The sequence below is a fragment of the Corythoichthys intestinalis genome, chromosome 5 (assembly GCF_030265065.1).
Source record: "Corythoichthys intestinalis isolate RoL2023-P3 chromosome 5, ASM3026506v1, whole genome shotgun sequence".
Lineage (NCBI taxonomy): Eukaryota > Metazoa > Chordata > Actinopteri > Syngnathiformes > Syngnathidae > Corythoichthys > Corythoichthys intestinalis.
Genome location: NC_080399.1, coordinates 22,313,052 through 22,331,711, shown reverse-complemented (window position 1 = coordinate 22,331,711; position 18,660 = coordinate 22,313,052). Strand labels below are relative to the sequence as shown.

The 18,660-nt window shown below is 39.0% G+C and overlaps 1 protein-coding gene across 1 annotated transcript in view; it reads left to right on the top strand.

The window, feature by feature from the left end:
• Positions 1-3,783: 3,783 nt before the first annotated feature.
• LOC130916776 (transient receptor potential cation channel subfamily M member 1) overlaps positions 3,784-18,660 on the top strand; it is an 87,259-nt gene continuing 72,382 nt past the window's right edge. The window contains exon 1 of the mRNA XM_057837743.1: positions 3,784-4,150. The gene's annotated coding sequence lies outside the window, so the exon portion shown is untranslated. The remainder of the gene's footprint in view (positions 4,151-18,660) is intronic.

The window sequence follows — 18,660 nt, the reverse complement described above, 5'->3', positions numbered from 1 at the left end:
ACACGTCATTTTGTGACGTAGGTGAGTAGGGTCTATTGCTAAGCCGCGGGCGCAGCACATTTGTTCCCGGAAATAATTAGCCCCCACGCGAGCGAAGATGACTGAAAAACAGACGTCTTTGCTAGGGGCTATTTTTCAGCTGCAGCCTCCTGACTGTCCGGACCCCTGGCTGGACGTCCTCGTTGCTACCCCCGTCTCATCTGGCTAGATGGACCTCTTCTTGTTCCTTTACTCCACTGCATCTTTACGGACTGTAACTTCGCCTGCTAATTCCCATTAGCAGTCCTGGTGCTTCCTGTCTATCCGTCCTGGGAGTGGATCTCTCCTGACTGTTGTACTCCCCAAGGTTTCTCATTTTCTCCCAAAGACTCTGGAGTTTTTGGAGTTTTTCCTTGCTGACATGGAGGGTCTAAGGATGGGGGGTGCCCAGGACTTGAACTTTATTTATTCATCTTTGTTGCTTCATTTGCTGTTTCTGATTGTATATCATATTGCCTCTGCAAAGCTCTTTGAAACAACCTTGTTATGATTTAGGGCTATACAAATAAAATTGAATTGAATTGAATACTCCGGTGCGACTGTTTTTTTTTTTTCCTCTTCATTGCGCATTTTTGGTCTGGTGCGACTTATACTCAGGTGCAATTTATAGTCCGAAAAATACGGTACTTCAAGTTTGTAAAACTCTTTCCAAGTATTCTACTTCGGTATCGAATGTGAGTGCTTGCTGATTGGGAATTTGTATGTGGATTATATATGTTGAAGAAGAAAAAGTTTTTTTTTTTTTCTTTTTCCAGGTTCTTTAATTCTCTTAACAGGAGATGATGACACACAATTCAGGAAAAAAAGAAAGTACCAAGTTTACATTAAATGAGGAAAGAAAAGAAAAGCTGGCCGGCAGGGACATATGTCCCCGGGAGCCCCATGAGGGGCTCCCAAGAAGATCCCCTCCCCTTCTGTGTATATTATACCGTTTATATTAGTCTATTCCTCAATCGGTAGCCTAGCGCCAACCCCTTAAATAAAAAAGTATGGGGTCAAAGCGACCCCAAACTTTTGAACCGTAGCGTATCACATGGGATTTTTCATTATGTACACTACGGTTAGACCCCAAACTTTTGAACGGTAGTGTATACGTTTAAGTGAATAAATGGAAATATATATATCTACACTGTTAAAAATCAATATATTTTGTCTGGAATCAATTCAATCTTTCAGTGCAAATGATGTCAATAGAGGTCTATTCTATTTGAATAGCGTACCGCACGAATGCTATTTTTAGACCGCAAGGCTGCGTGACGTCACCATCTTAAACCGGAAGGGGGTCATCATAGAAGCGTGCTCGCATACGACCCATGCTAGTACTGCTGCCTGTTTTCTGTTGGTAATCTTTTATAAAGAACATGCCGAGTAAACACTGCTGCTATGGAATTTGTAGAAACGACTCTAAGCATTACGACATATGAAGGATGTTTTCTCCATAGGTTTCCCAAAGCCAAAAACTCAGAGGAAAAAATGTGAAAAATGGATCAACTTGAGCGGACGTCCAAAAGACCAGTTTAAAACCAGCAATGTGAAGCCATTCACTTTCATATGCAGTAAACATTTTGTTGGAGGCCATGGTCCTGCAGATGGCCTGACAGCCCGAAGAGGTAAGCCATTTTGATATTTTTTACTTATTTTTTAGCGTGGTGTTTTTCCGTGCTGCTTCTGTCTGACCATGAATGACCTGAAAAAAAATAAAATTGTATCTAACTGCCACTGTTGTTACCTTTTCTGTTGTAAAGAAACAACTTTAGTAAGGGGGAAGTGTAAATAAATTAATATAATTAAGATTTGTTATTAATGAAAAAATTAAAAGTGTTCGTTTGCTGTCACTGAGTAGCATTTACGATCGCAACACAAAAATAGCAATATAAATTACCCCAAGAACGGTCAGAGACGTAAGACAACCAGAGGATAAAATATATAAGAAAGACCGGGCATATGATGGTAAAGGATACCTTGTTGAAACAGGAGAATGTAATTGTCAGTGGTGTAAGGCAATGAACACAAGAAAAAGTTGTCGATAAAAAAGCTACCTCTGGATCAGGTCGGCTCTTTTTCCTGTCTCTTTCAGCCCTCCACACTCAAGCCATCTGTTTAACTGAACATTTGTATGTTCTTGCACATCTTGAGCAGTGAATTTAGCAACAGGGACATAATCTTCGGATAGAATTGGTAGGTTTAGCTTAGTAAACATCTAGTTCGTACACTATTTACATGCATCTAGCATGAGGGACAAACGCAAGTTTGACCCCCCTAGCAACAGTTGCTAATGTCATGAATATTAATGAGCAAAGGTGCGTGTTATGTGCAGTACGCAATTGGGAGGACTGGGAATGAATTACCCATCGATGAAGATAGACAGTATTGTGTTCCAATAACCTTTACTCATTCAAGGCTATTGCCAACAATAAGTGACGGAAGTGACGTGTTGCTTGCCGTACGCCATTGACGGGTTTACGCATTTATTCACAAGAAATTGCAACGTAAAAAGCTCTTTGTCTGTGTTTCCACCAGGGGCTTTACCGGGGGGGCAGGGGTGGGCAGTGGCCACCCACGAACATGCTCTGCCCACCCAAAGAAAACTGGATGTTGTACTAACGGCAGTCTGGGCACCGCGTATGGTCTTCCATTCATATAGTACTGATGTGTTCTACGTTTTAACCTTTGCGTTGTTAGCTCCCCTTTCACCTTAAAAAAAATTAATTAATTAAAATTAAAATTAAATGTTGGTTTTGTTCCTAGGGGGCGCTACACACATTTTTTTTTTCACATTTTATCAAAGTTTTCACCAGTGTTCACCTGGCTGTTGAGTTTGGTGAGTTTTGACGCATTCTGAGGGGGTCAAAGTAGGGCTCAAAGCATTTGCGGGACGAAGAATGACTGCTAGGGGGCGCGACATAGTGTATTTGGAATTTGTCTTTACACGATATCAAAGATGGTGCAATGCCTGCCGATTTTGGTGCATTTTGAAGCATTCTAAGAGGGTCAAAAATTGAGCTCAAAGGGGCTGCGGAACAAAGAATAACTATAATAATTATTATAATAAAACCAAAACATGGTCACCTGCATGTCCATACTGTTCAGTTATGGATGTGTTCTAAATCAAATCAAATCAAATCAAGTTTTATTTGTTTCGACCAAATAACAACAACAGTTATTAACATGTTTTAAGGTGCAGTAGCTGGATTTCGAACCTACTTGAGCATTGTAGGTTTTTTTTTTTTTTTTTTTGCCCCTCTAGGTAAGACATTAATGCCCACCCACACCTGGCCACCCCTATGAAAACTTTCTGGAGGCGCCACTGTTCCGGCAAGAAATTCTAACCACTTTCACCCCTGCTAATTACTCTTACATTTAGGTAACTGAGTTACTAACGCAATTACTTTTTGGGAGAAATAATTTGTAGCTGTAATTAATTACTTTTTTAAAGTAAGATTAACAACACTGATCATGATGTAGCTGAAGATATTGTTCTTTCATTGCACCAGGTCATATGTTACAATATTACCAATAAATTCATATTAGGCCTCAGGTTGACAGGTCTGCTTCTTACTAAGAAATAACATTATAGCAAAGCTAACAACGAAGCTAGACTGAGTCATATTCGTTTCGGACAGAGTTCATGTCCACTAAATGGTCTCACGTATGTTTACACAGCCTCGGGTCGCAGGGTGCTTCCCCAAAGTCAGCGGGTTCACGCGTGGGCGTGGCTTCCCACAGCCCTCGTGCAGGCCAGGTCGCTGAAGGCGGAAGTCGTCGTGGGACAAAGTGAACGTTGGAAATAGTGGCGTCTCCCTTTAAAAAAAAAAAAAAAGAAAGAAAGGGGGGAAAAGCGTCGGCATACGTTGCGACGTAGTCTGGTGGCCGTGGTGGTAACGCAAGGCAGTTTTTATCCTCGAATGACCCCGCAGTGCTGAGGCGAGAACATCCCGTTCGGAAGTTATTAATAGCTCTCCTTGCGTCACCCAACTGCCGCGCTGCTAGACACGCAACGGAGCTCTGAACTGTGCCAGCCACACATCCTCCTTCACAAAAAAGCTTATAAAACAGTGAGGAGACGTCCTACGGCTGCCAGTGTCTCACAGCTCACGTGACGAAACCACCTGTGAGTGTACCACGCAAACATACACACTGTTGTCCTTATATCATTGGCTGCCATTGACGTCGAAAGACGTTCAATCCAAAAATGCATTGGATGTCTCTCAACGTCAGTAGCACTGAAACAATCATTCACTGTAAGCCGTCTATTGGCTGTGAATGGGCTAAGTGCTAATGTTACTGGAAAAAATACATATGAGTCGAGCATTACCCTTCAACAACACGACTGCTTTTGGAATATATGCTCAGGAGGGGAACTGAAATGTTACAAACTCAAGTCCCTTCCCCCCATAAAAGCCACAAAGGATTTGGGACCGTGCACTCTCAAAGGATGGGGAGTGAGCCTATCCTCTGATAGGCTCAGTCGGAGCTATGACTCGACAATGTTGTATGTTGGTGGGCTGCTGTCATCTGAAAGGAAAAAAAACAAAACATTTCCCTGCAATGGATGCAGTGTAAATATTTACTAACTGACTTGCTGCTGCTGGGGCTGCCCAAACACAGCCATCCAGGCACAGGAAAAAGGGTGGTGCCTGTCTTACATTGCGGATTTAATAATCCATTCCATTCTGTGACTGCTTGTGCAGCAACACCACACCTGCAGCTGCAAGTCTAAAGGCCAAGAGTCCACCTACCTTGGATGACGCATGAGAATTGTGAGCCAAAAGGACATTTCCAGTGGGATCGTTGACACATCAAGTTGAAATATGAAGTGGTTCAACGGGAAAGAGTTTCATGAAGTGACAAAAGTAGAGTTTTTAGGTTGATCACTCACTACCAGATGGATCAGGTCAAATCTTCTGTTACACAAGGGCATACTGTCCTTAAAACTTCAGTAGGTTCAAATGTACTGGAAAGAGATGTGTTTTTCTCATAGAGAAAAAAATATATATTTTGCTTTGCCTTTAAACCGTTTGGCCTTTTTATCAGACCATAACACATTTTTTATATGTGTTTTGGAAAAGTGTAAGGATAAACCTTTTGGCCATAAATTGAGTTCTACAAGATATTTTTAAAAAAGTTTTAACTTGATTCATTTTTCAAAAATACCGTAATTTCCCGAATATAACGCGCACTTTTTCCCCCCCAAAATCAACTTGTAAACTCATGGTGCGCATTATAAACGGGTACATGGATGGAGACAGAAATATATATGTATTACATATATATATAAACCGATTTTTTTTCATTGACACGGCCACGTTGTGTTAAAGAAACGTATGCGGCGACCCGTTGCCGACCATTACGGTACGTGACGTCACCATTTTGTTTCGGTAATACTTCACTCTAATCGGCCGAATGATTTCGTCTGTGTTAAATTCTGCTTTTTTCACTCTTCATAAAGCACAGAATTTAGTTTCTTGAACTCATTTGAGTCGACGTTTATTGCAGCTCCGCAATTTGGGCCATAACAAATGTAAGGACACACACTTCCTGTGTCCGTCAACTATATCGGTCCCTCGGGAAACTCAAACCCAAATAACAATAGTGCTTTTTGTTACTGTCGTGTTGACAGCGATGAGCGCTCTCGGATTTCCGACTTACGTTCTCACTTTCATTTTACCGTATCAATCCATGGAAGAAAGATTTATTCATCATGAGGAAACGAGCAAGTTATACAGCAGCCTTTAAAAGAAAAGTCACATCTGTTTTCTTTTCTCCTAGATTCTGGTAAGTTGGAGAAGTTGTCAAATCATATTATTACCGTAAATATTGTCAGTTTACGGTAATGTGTTGAACTACCAATGTGCTATGCTTGTGCTGTGTTTCACCAGTCAGTAAAATGACATCTCTGTATCTGTACACGAGCTCTGTTTTCTTGTATTCTTCTATTTATTGGTGCTAAAATTAGGGTGCGCGTTATAAACGGGTACAATAATTTTCCCTAGATTTTACAAGTAAATTTGGGGTGCGCATTATACACGGGTGCGCCTTATATTCGGGAAATTATGGTATATGGCGGAAAAAACTCAAGTGACTTGAAGTTCCACTCTGAGACCCCCAATTTGACCAAATTTGAAAATGGTCCTGTATGGATGTGTGATACAGGAGTGTGACAAAATATCAAAATGGTGATATATCGTGATACCTTGTATCCCAAAAGGTTATCGATATGATCCTGTCAAGAATTGAGATATCATTTTAAAAAGGTTTCAATTTAAAAAGAAAAAAGGCTGCCATTGACGGTGCTTGACGCCCAATCCATTTAGACTGGGAACGTTCATTCATTTAAAACCAGAGCATTCACAGTCATTTGGTCCGATTTTCGGGGCATTTACAGGTCACTTGCATTTAATTTTAGGGCATTTACAGGTCATTTCCTGTTCTGTAACGCAAAATAAACAGCAAGTGACCCATAAAATACCTAAAAATCAACAGGAAGTAACTGAAAATCAACAGGTAAATTACCTCAAATGGCCCAAATTTACCTCATTGCCTGGCATTGGCTGCCACTGACGGCCATAGATGTTTAATCCATTTGAAGTTCAAATGGATTGGACGTCTACTGGTGATAAACTCATTCCAACTCACAGCAGAAGCTTGTTTTTCTGTTTATTGTTTTTTTTGTAGAATATCCTAAAATGATTTCCTGACCAATGTATCGAAAATCGGTGTATCGCTATATCGTCAGATCATCGTTATCGTGAGCTTTGTATCGCAAATCGCATCGTATCGTGAGGTACCAAGAGGTTCCCACTCCTAGTGTGATACATTATTGGAAAGCTTAAAATCTCAATTTTCTGGGGGAAGAATTTTTTTTAACTGGAGGGCATTTAAAAAATTTATTTATTTATTTTTTTTAGATTTAAAAAATAAAATAAAAATTTAAACCCCTAAACCGTAACTCGAGGCGAGAGCATGAGAGAGCACAATTAAAGACACTATGATTTTAATTAGATATTCTCGCGTACTTACGTTGTTTCAATCCAAAAACTCAGAGTAGCATGTCTCACCGAGTGTCAAGACACAGCTGTGAATAGCCACAGCCGGACTTTGTGGGGATTCTATGGGTGAAACATGATAATATAACAAGAGTTGCAATGCAGACATAAAGGAGTGGTCGAAATGTTCTTTTTCAAATATTTACCCTTTTAAATGTTGTTTTTGTATTTTTTTCAATTTTTATTTGTTTGGATGGATTATTTATCATCTAAAATATGGGGAAAATGCGACAGTAACAAAAAAAAAAAAAATACAATTTAGCGATAGTTATAAGGTAGATATCTGTGACCTATAGACAGACACTATTTTTTCATTGTGACTTGATGTTTAAAAGTTTAAAATACGTGATTGAATATTTTTTTTACTTTTTTTTTTTTTTTTAAACTAAATATTACATGTCAATTAATGATTCCAAGCTAAAAATGATAGACATTTCGAATAATGAACATAATTACTCACCTTCTTTTTATGGCTAGGTTGAAACAAAAGCGGTTGCGCAGTGTCTGTAAACGGGGATCTCCAGGGTAAAACGGACAAATAAAAAATAGTTCCGGGGCTTAATGCGCCATGAAACTGCTATGGCAGCATATAGACATATTGTACTATCAAACACAACAGTTCTTTTGGCATAAAATACAGCAATTTGTTTTAAAGAGGGGTGCAAGAGCAGAAACTACTTTTTAAGCTTTGTTTTTTCCGCCATATATATTTAAAAACTGGTACTCTAACTTTGGTCCCACTTTAAATGCAGAAAAAATGTGAGAAAAGAATTTCACCCGCCCACAACCTTACACTTACAAAATAGCATAGATTACAAACTGTATGGGGCTGCCAGAACGAAAAAGACATTAGTGTTGCAAACTTGCTATTTTTTACTTATTTATTTGATAGGATCTATTTTCTGATCCAAGCCCCGACAATTAAAAAACAAAACTACCAAAACCCTCTCAAACCACTTGTATCAGTCTTGCTAGTCAAATTGTCGCTTGTTTGTATGTTGTAGTTGAGTCAGCATAAGTCTTCAAAGATTTGTCTCCTTCCACAGCCCCGACTGATTAACTTTCTGCCATTTGCCCAGTCTCCAAACCCCATCTGTGTTTGGGATCATCCTGGTCTGTAGTAATTACCATTGCCAGCAAGCAGCCATACATAATGACAATGCTGCTATGCTCAGCAGGATTAGACAGGTGCTTGCCAACTTGCTTTGAGTTGGGCTTTATGGTCTGTAACAGCGCGGACAATCATTGCGTAGATGACAGCCTGCAGACTGTACGGTATAAACGATGAACCAGGCTCTGCTCTTTTAAGACCTTGTTAAACCTTGATAATACTCAACTGGATTATGTGAAAATGTGAAGATTACACTCTTTTTGCTTGATCTATGAATATTTTTATTACGACTCAGATTTCGCTAGTGCTAACTCATCTTAAATTTGAGATCTTGGCGATAATTTATAATGGTGCTTAAACTAAGGCTGAAAGATATTGGGGAAAAAACTGACATTGTGACTTTTTGGGGGTTTGCGATATGTATTGCGGTATTAAAAACAGAAGAATTTGACTGATCTGTTTGGGAAGACTGTGGTTGATTCAACATGGCCACATTGTATACATTCTATTCCAGGCTAAGGGGGTTCATTTGTGAATGATGAAGATTGCTGTATATAAAAGGCAGAGGTGGGCAGTAACTAGAGGGGTCCGATCACGTCACTTTCAAAGTATCGGAATCGGCAAAAGAATATCGGCCATGCCTTTTTTTAATATATATATATTTTAATTGAATCGTTTTCTGATTGTATTTAACATTAAAAACATAATATGTTACATTCACCCAGAGTCTGAAGTTTAGGCTTAATGTAGGGTTATCTAAAATATCCCGCTTACGGCGGCAATTAATTTATTTAAAAAATGTGTCATGGTAAAATATTTGCATATATCTGCATGACTCTCTGTCGACGCCGTTTTACCATTTGACTAAAACCTTGCAATCCCTCTCCCTATGATTAGAAATATCATGGGAAGCAATGTGGAGAAGCAAGGTGGCAATAGATCTTTGTCTTAACACCTTAAGTTATTTCCCAAAGCAGAGAAGATATATCCATTGGTAGCACGACGCACAGTCATGGTTTTACTTCCCATCATGGTTCCACTTCCCATCATGCATTGGGGCATGGCTGGAGTATCATTTACTGAAAGCTCAACAAATACACTAGATGGCAATATTTAGTCACAATACACAAAGTCACAAGTCTTTCTATCCGTGGATCCCTCTCACAGAAAGAATGTTAATGTAAATGCAATGTTGAGGATTTATTGTCATAATAAACAAATACAGTACTTATGTACTGTATGTTGAATGTATATATTCGTCCGAGTTTTATTCATTTTTTTCTTAATGCATTGCCAAAATGTATATGATCGGGAAAAATTATTGGGAATGATTGGAATTGAATCGGGAGCAAAAAAAAGCAATCGGATCGGGAAATATCGGGATCGGCAGATACTCAAACTAAAACGATCGGGAGCAAAAAAACATGATCGGAACAACCCTAGCAGTAACGCATTACATTTACTCTGTTACATTTACTTGTGTAACTTTTTGAGAAAAATCTACTTGTAAGAGTTTTACTAAGCTATACGTTTTTCTTTTACTTGAGTAGATTCGTGAAGAAAAAAACTCTACTCTTACTCGGCTACTTTGGGCTACACTAGAGCCGTTACGTTTTTCCTTTTTATTGACATATTGACTTTATTTTTGCCAACAGCAGCCCCACTAGTTTCACCAATGAGACGTGGCAACAATAATCACATGACTCCATTATACCAATCAGACTCATGCTTGCAGTTCGTCTATCACGCCAGCCTGTTCACTCACAAAAAATATGAATTTGCTGTATGTGCTGAAAAAAAATACCATATTTATTAGGGCTGTCAAAATTATCGCGTTAACGGGCGTTAATTATTTTTTTAAATTAATCACGTTAAAATATTTGACGCAATTAACGCACTAGGCCCGCTCACAGATTTAAATGTCAGTACAGTGAAAGGCCAACTTGTTAATTGTGTTTTATGGAGTTTTTCCGCCCTCTGCTGGCGCTTGGGTGTGACTTGCATATGTCATGTGGTGTAATGTCGCCCTCTGCTGGCGATTCAGTGCAGCTGATTATTTGGGTTTCGGCGCGCTTTTCTGACGTGATTATATGTCGACGCGAACTCACACTAATAGACAGTGCTATTCAGACCAGCTAACGTCCGCATCCAGTATTCAGTGGCAGTTCTCATAGCCCCATCACACTGTTTGTGTCCAATACATGCATATATTATATTCCTCCTTTGTTTATATTCATGAGCATTAGATAGTTATTGATGATGTGTATTTGAATTTGTTCACATATATGGTGAAATGCAGTTACATTGTTAGATGCTTGTGAGCTAATTGGCTAGTGCTACTGCTCAAATGGACACGTGTGTGTACATTTTATGTTATTTTGTGATTTATGCAAGTAATTGACACATTGCCTTGTTATTTTCAGTTTTACAAAAATACAAGAAACGTGCTCCTGTCAAAAAGAGATGACTTCAGTAAAGCCCATGCAACTTTGCCACACCGTCTGATTTCTTTTTGGAACTTATGTTCGCTATCTGTCAATTTGTGTACTCACACACATTGAGGACAGAATAGGGCTACTAGTTTATTTTTTGATTGAAAATTTTACAAATTTTATTAAAACGAAAACATTAAGAGGCGTTTTAATATAACATTTCTATAACTTGTACTAATATTCATCTTTTAAGAACTACAAGTCTTTCTATCCATGGATCACTTTAACAGAATGTTAATAATGTTAATGCCATCTTGTTGATTTATTGTTATAATAAACAAATACAGTCCTTATGTACCGTATGTTGAATGTATATATCCATCTTGTCTTATCTTTCGATTCCAACAATAATTTACAGAAAAATATGGCATATTTTATAGATGGTTTGAATTGCGATTAATTACGATTAATTAATTTTTAAGCTGTAATTAACTCGATTAAAAATTTTAATCGTTTGACAGCCCTAATATTTATATATTTTTTATTTAAATCAAACATTGTAAGCAGTTACTCACAATGTTACTCATTACCTGAGTATTCCTTTCACCAAATACTTTTCTACTTGTACTTGAGCACATTTTTTGCTGACTATTTTTACTTGAGTAATATTATTTTGAAGTAACACTACTCTTACTTCATTACAATTTTTGGCTACTCTTCCCACCTTTGATAAAAGGGATCCAGGAGGTCATGTGTCTGCACACTTGCTGCTTTTATGAAGCAAATAAAAAAACAACTGTACGCTCTGCGATGTGATTATTGCGCATGCGCACATTGCGAAGGCGAAGATCAAACTACTAGTATACAGTGCCCTCCATAATTATTTGCACCCCTGAAAAAGATGTGTTTTTTAGCTTCTAATATATATATTTATTTATTCAAATAATATGGGACCTTAATGGGAAAAAAAGAGAAAAATCCAACCTTCAATACACGTGCATTCATTCAGTGGGGGAAAAAATCCCGAAAATGAGTGAATGAATGAATAATGTGTGTCACGATTATTAGCACCCCTGGTGTTAATACTTTGTACAACCCCCTTTTGCCAACAAAACAAGGTCTGGGGACTGAGATGGCCATGGGAGGAGCTTGATTTTGTGTCTGGTGAACCATTTCTGTGTAGGTATGGCCATATGTTTAGGGTCATTGTCTTGCTGAAAGACCCAGTGACGACCCATCTTCAGCTTTCGGACAGAGGGCAAGAGATTTTGATTTAAAATGTCCTGGCATTTCAAAGCATTCATGATGCCATGCACCCTAACAAGGTTCCCAGGGCCTTTGGAAGCGAAACAGCCCCACAGCATCACTGACCCACCCCATACTTCACAGTGGGTATGAGGTAGGTGCTGTCTACACGCCAACAAGCTGTTTGAGAGGCATGCATGGAGAAAACTTTTCCTCACTCACAATCATAAACGCAAACGTCTGGAGTTCGCCAAGCGGTATCGGGGCTTCAACTGGGACCGTGTGCTTTGGTCTGATGAGACCAGGATTGAGCTTTTTGGCAACAAACACTCTAAGTGGGTCTGGCGTGCCACGAAAGATGCCATCTCAGTCCCCAGACCTTGTTTTGTTGGCAAAAGGGTTGTACAAAGTATTAACACCAGGCGTGCTAATAATTGTGACACACATTATTTGATGTCAAATATTTTTTTCTTTATGTGGGATTTTTCCCCACTGAATGAATGCACTTGTATTGAAGGTTGGATTGTTCTCTTTTTTTCCATTAAGGTCCCATATTATTTGAATTAAAAAAAAAATTAGACGCTAAAAACCACATCTTTTTCAGGGGTGCCAATAATTATGGAGGGCACTGTATATTGTTCAGGCCTAGCTTAAACCGAACTCTTATCTAAATTTAGATGATTTATTTATGGTCACAGTGTGTAAAATTTTCAAGTCAAATCAGTCACTCTACTGGCTCCAAAAGTCACTTACCCAAGTCACTTAGGTGTATTGATAACAAAACTGAAACCAAGAGAACTGGTTTCGTAACAAAAAGTCTGATCGCAGTTATCAGCAGCATGTCATTCATTGTATTCAAGAACGCTGTGTGCAGTTTGGGTGTGTCGATGATGATTGGAAAGATATTTTGAGATAAAAAGAGCTTCAATTTGCGGTATATGTTTCGTGTTCCCTGAGGTTGATTAGAAGTGACTCATGGAAGAATTGTCGTTAAAAGTGATGCCAATAATTCCATTGAATGTAAAGGTATTCTACCTAAATTCAACAATTAATATATAATTCAGGAGAATCAATTGACATTGGTTTTCAAGCTTTCATACCTGTCAACCCGAGGCCGTTGGCAAGCTTACAAATAGTGATGTATGCCCTTACAAAATGGTGACTAATCTTACAACGTTTTATATAGCGTGCAGTATGAAACAAAAATACAACTCAATTTTTAAAATAATATGAATTTATTGGTAATATTGTCACATGGTACAATCAATATCCTCAGCTACATCATGATTACTAAAATTTGACAGTGACTTTTGTTATAATTGTATGTTGCACTTTTGGCAATTTTTATCATGTCTTTTGATGGCTGCACTTCATGGCACTGCATTTCGCAATTCAGTTTGACTTGAAGGTAGTTTGTTAAGGTGTCCAATTATACATTAAAAAGGTCAATTGATAAAATTAACTTACCGACGCAATCTTTGAGTCAGGGAACATTTCTTTTGCTAATTCTGAGAAGTGATCAGCAATAGTTGCAGGCAAATTGTGTTCGGCAACAAATTGGCAGAACAAAATCTCCGCTTTCGTCACTTTTCATTCTGCAGATTTCACATTTATGACCAGTGTTGTTAATCTTACTTTAAAAAAGTAATTAATTGCTGTTACAAATTACTTCTCCCAAAAAGTAATTGAGTTAGCCTGAATGGCAAAGTAACTGGTGTTACCTTTCATGTGTTTTTTTTTCCTTTAAAAAAAAACCAAAAACAAAAAACATAGTAACTTTTGTTATGTTTGGAAGTCATTTAATGTGAATCAACTGTTAAAGTTGTTAAAATTTCTCCCCTTTTTGCTTTTGTTCCCTTCCGTCGACTTTCAACGTGAAAGTTTTAAAACTGTTTCGTCATTTAAAGATAGATTCAAGTCAAGATTTTTCCGATTTATGAATGAATGAATGAATGAATTTATTGTCATTGTCATCATCATCAAAATCATTGACAGTTTCAGAGTGTGGAATTTGCCCGAAAGAAAAGACGATGACAGACAAAGGAAAGACGGGAAAAGCAAATACTTATCGATACCCATCCCCCAACAGCCAGGGACGCACAGACAGCATATTTGTGTTACAGTCCAGTTATCATCTTCTTTTTTTGTTTGTTTGTTTTTTGTTTTTCACATATCGTTCAAAAGTCATTGATTGCCATGGAATTTCCCATATTGTCAATTTGAGTGGGTTCATTGTATCAGTTGATGTCCAAGTAGGTGTAGGGAGGGAAGGCCGGGGGTGTCATGGAGGCTCACGTCTGCTGTATCCGCTTCAGAAGATTAGTCATCATCCTCCCTTGCCCGGTTTCCTCGAACGAGCCTTTCGTGATCCCGGAGCTCCGTGATGATTTTTGTGACCATTTGAGCGGTGGCATCACTTAACGCTGCTTGTTCTTTCGTCACCTGTGACAATTTGTCTCCATTGCCTCGTTGAGTTGACTCTTCATTCTCATCGAGAATCGGTGAACCCAGAGGGCACCAAGAAGCAACAGGAAGGCGAGCACCATCAGAGAGCCGAAGATAAAGAGGTCCTCGATGTCCTCAATCTGGAGAGACGTTAAGCATATTGGCCTCCATTTTCCCCAGGCATCCTCCACATAACCAGACGTGAAGGTGTTGGCTGGACATGGCCGTTGGCTTGGTGTAGGTCTCATTGTAGAAAATATTTTGTCCAGGGAGCTGAGTGTCCAGTCCATAAGCTCCATCTTACAGCAGGTCAGACATGGCACTCTCGTTGCAATGGCAGATCAGTAACGTGATTTTGCTGGATGGCATATCTTTAGAGCATTGTTATGTCTTATTCTCTGACCCTGACATTAAATCATCCTTTGCTGTGAGAACAACACATCTGTGATGTGTGTGTGCTGTGCAGTTATGACTCATTTCGGTCAATGTAATGTTTTATAATGTTTTCTTTGTACATTTTTTTGAAGTAACTCAATGAATTTATATTCGTAAGCGCTGCATCACATGTATTCGTTTGCAACAGCGCTTCCCTCCTTCCCAATCCTGTTCATCTCTCTCCATGTCTCTGACTTTTCTCGGGTCATTCAACCAACGTAGTAACGCATTGTAACGCACACTTTCTCGTTGCCGAAGCGTTGACAAAGTCCGAAATGAGAAAAAAAAGGTAATGCACAAAAACAGATTTTGAACGTACGGCGTACACATTTAAAAATCAGTGCTCACATGTACAAATTACGCCGAAACCGTACAACTTGACAGGTATGAGCTTTATAGGACAGTGTCATGAATGAATAAGTACATTTTTTACAAATTAATTTAGTGTACATCTTAAAAATGTATATTTCGGATTAGTGCTGCAACGATTAATCGATTAACTCGAGTAATTCGATAAAGCTTCAAATGTAATTTTGCTGCTTCGAGGTTTCGTTTAAGTAGAGTGGCGTTGTAATGGTTTGTTTTGAAAGTGTTTGCATTTAGTTTTATTGATTTGGATGGATACACTGCCCTCTAGTGACAACAGAGAAGATGACACAATTCGTTTAACATGGCTGAGTCCAGCTGCTACCTGTTAAGACCAACATAGGGTAATTTTTTGTTTGCGCTAATATGTTTTTTTAATTCATTCTTAATTTTGCTTAGAGGCATATTTAGCATATTTTTTTGTCGGAATGTGTTTGAATGATTTGTTTAGAGCATTGTAAAAAAAAATAAAGTTAGCTTTTTATAGCATTTGAGCTAGTGGACTTTTGCTATGCAAGTTAGCCAGTTGTTCTTTTGTTGTACTTAGATGCTTATTTATTTAGTTTTTCTTAAAAATATTTCTTGAGGCAAAGCTCAGGTATTTTATTTTTAAGAAAAAGTGCAATCCTGCATAGTTTGGACATGGGAATTATACTTTGTATTGGTATTGAAATCTCTTTTGAAAATGCAATCTTAGCAAGGCTTTGTTTTACATTTCCTAAAATTTATTCTACAACACATTAAGTGTTCCGTAATCCGATTACTTGATTATTGGAACTAACTAGCGGATAGATTCATCGAATACCAAAATAATCTATAGCTCCAGCCCTATTTTGGATGTTGTCAATGAGAAGTAGCATTAGTTTGTGGCCTTTGCATGTCAGATAATACTGATGCCAGTCTCAAAAACATCACTTTGGATTATTTTGAGCCACCATGGCAGCTGTTCGTAGCCTCTGAAGACTGAAAAATATTGAAGTGTTTTGGGCTCAGGAACAATAATCTGGCGCACAGCAGCTCTTAGCCTGAAGAGGTAATCAAATGAGCAAAGCGTTTGACTATTGACTCTGCCTGTCCCTTTCATTTACGTCAATTAACTGTGGTGTGGGCTTATAGTTTCATCCTTAAAGATAAACGGACTTACCCTGTGCAAATCATGCATAGTTTTGCAAAGATTTGTCTATCAAGTCATTTTGTACATGAGCAGTCATGTTAGATAATATCTAAAAAGCGTTACCTCTGCGCTTTCAAAAACCTCAAGGATTATGCCCTCACTAAAACTATGAAAGAGGATAAAGTCTGCGCTAATCATGGCATGTAGCAAACGTAATGTGTCCATTGCTGCCAGGATCGAGGGAAACAGCACACACCCGAATGTAAAATTTGAGCAGTCAAGTTATGGCTCTAATCGTGGGCAATTTACTGCAGCAGTGCTTTACTTGGAGTGGAGTTCAAGTCCTTCTTTGATCAAATTCCCATCCCTATAAATGTCCGTCTCTGGTGTGAGAGTCCCACATCTGGTGTTTGGCGATGTTGGATGATGAGCTGAACGTGGAAGTTTGTGCAGCTGAGTGCAAGGCTCCACCAGGCTCCCTTTTCCCCATGAGATCTGCCTCATTGCTCCCTGGGAACGACTTATGTGCTTTCCGTTCTAACAGAACAAAACACTGTGATCACAAACAAGAGTTTTACAAAACTAGAAGCCACTGAGTGGGACGTATGTGCAGTTGAGCTAATGGTGCCAACAGCTTCCTCCGGGTCAAGAGAGCTGCTATTTTACTGCCCTATCAGTAAAGCATATGGTTTCCCTGTTAACCTATGTGTTGGCCCAAGGTCAACATTACAAGGGCCCTGTGTCAGCATGTGCTTTTAGAAGAGCAGAATAAAAATGTGAAGTGAAAAGAAAAATCAAGGAATGCCTTTTTCATGTGGGATTTGTGTTTCATAAACAATTTTAACCCGGGATGCCCAATGAGTAAACCCATCCTTGGGGTGTGCGCTGTGCACCAGCCTGTTCAGATCTTCACTGAGGAAGTCGTTAGCCATAAGTTGAGTTCTACTCAGCCACGCCTCGTTTCTGTCTACTTCCCTAAAATGCAATTGTGCTGACAGCAGCGCAGCAAGGGACCACTCCTATAAGCACGCAGACCTCTCTTTCGACAGCACTTCACTTTTTCCCCCCTTTGCCCTGACCCTGTTCTGGCCGTCACTGAGCCCCAGACATCAAACTTTGGAGATGCATGGAAGCAGCTTTTAGTCTTGACCTAGTTTACTTTTTAAGCTTCACTTTATCAAGAAAAGGGCAGCAATAGAAAATGATCTTGGACTCTTTACCACTATTTACCGGATACTATCTATGCTATCTATCTTAAATGTTGCAGCTTTAATTTGAATTAATTGACTGCCATTAACAGTGATAGACGGCCCATCCAGTTGAACTGGAAGGGTTGACAGTGAATGCCCATTGTCGGCTTTCTCCTCAGTGACCTTTGAACATTAATTCTACACGTGCATGTTTGCTTTTTCTTTAGAGTGCAAAAATGGTAAATGGGTTTTCGCCTGTGTCACACTTCACTACCTTTGAGGTGAAAGCACTTCTCCTTATTAACTTAATGATGACCCAGCATTAGGAGCACATATTGACAGAGTCACACATCCATAGTTACAGTGACTGGGAGTTGACATCAAGCAACAGAACAAAACACCAATTCACCCATATTTAATGTGAAGAGGCTCTCCTACCAAAGACAAGCAGCATCTCCCTCTTATCCCCACAACCAGGGGCGGAACTCTAAGAGGCCCTGTTTGCGGGGGTATAGTGGGCGTGGTTTAGCGAGGGGAGGATCAAACAAAAAGGTAAGATGATGCACGGAGCTGTAATATAGTAGGGTGACCAAACGTCCTCTTTTGCCCGGACAAGTCCTACTTTCACGTAGTATCCTCGTCGTCCGGGCGGGTTTTATAAATTCATAAAAATGTCAGTTTTTTATGATTTTTCACGGGACCAATTTGAAGAGAATTCCTCCGGCCGCTGGGTGGCAGCGCCTGCAACTGTTGACTTCTGTCGGAGCTTTGACTGTAAAATTCCGTTTGGTATTGCATCGTTGCGCTGTCGATGATTGTAAACTTTTATAGCAAAGTTTGTTTTTTGCCTCAGCTAGCTATCAGTAAGCTAAACCGCGCTAGGCATTATGGGAAACGTAGTTTGAACTGCTACGTTTGGAAATATGCTGGTTGAATAGTTTGTCAGTTATTTTGGTTTTTGTTTGTGTGCAATCTAGAACATTGAATGAGAATATCAATTGAATGGGAATAACAATTTGTCAAGGACAATTGTCGTGATAGTAATTTATAAAAATGTTTAGTTGGCACATAGCCTACTGTGTGTCTGTGTATTGACTGGACTATATTTCTATGGGTCTGCAAGTCATTAGTTTTTTCAAACTGCATTTTTCAATCCAGAGTGAGGGGCACACTTTAAATATATTAAAGTGATATAGGCATCTTTGAGTGAACTTCAAGTAAAATTCAAGTATCTTGA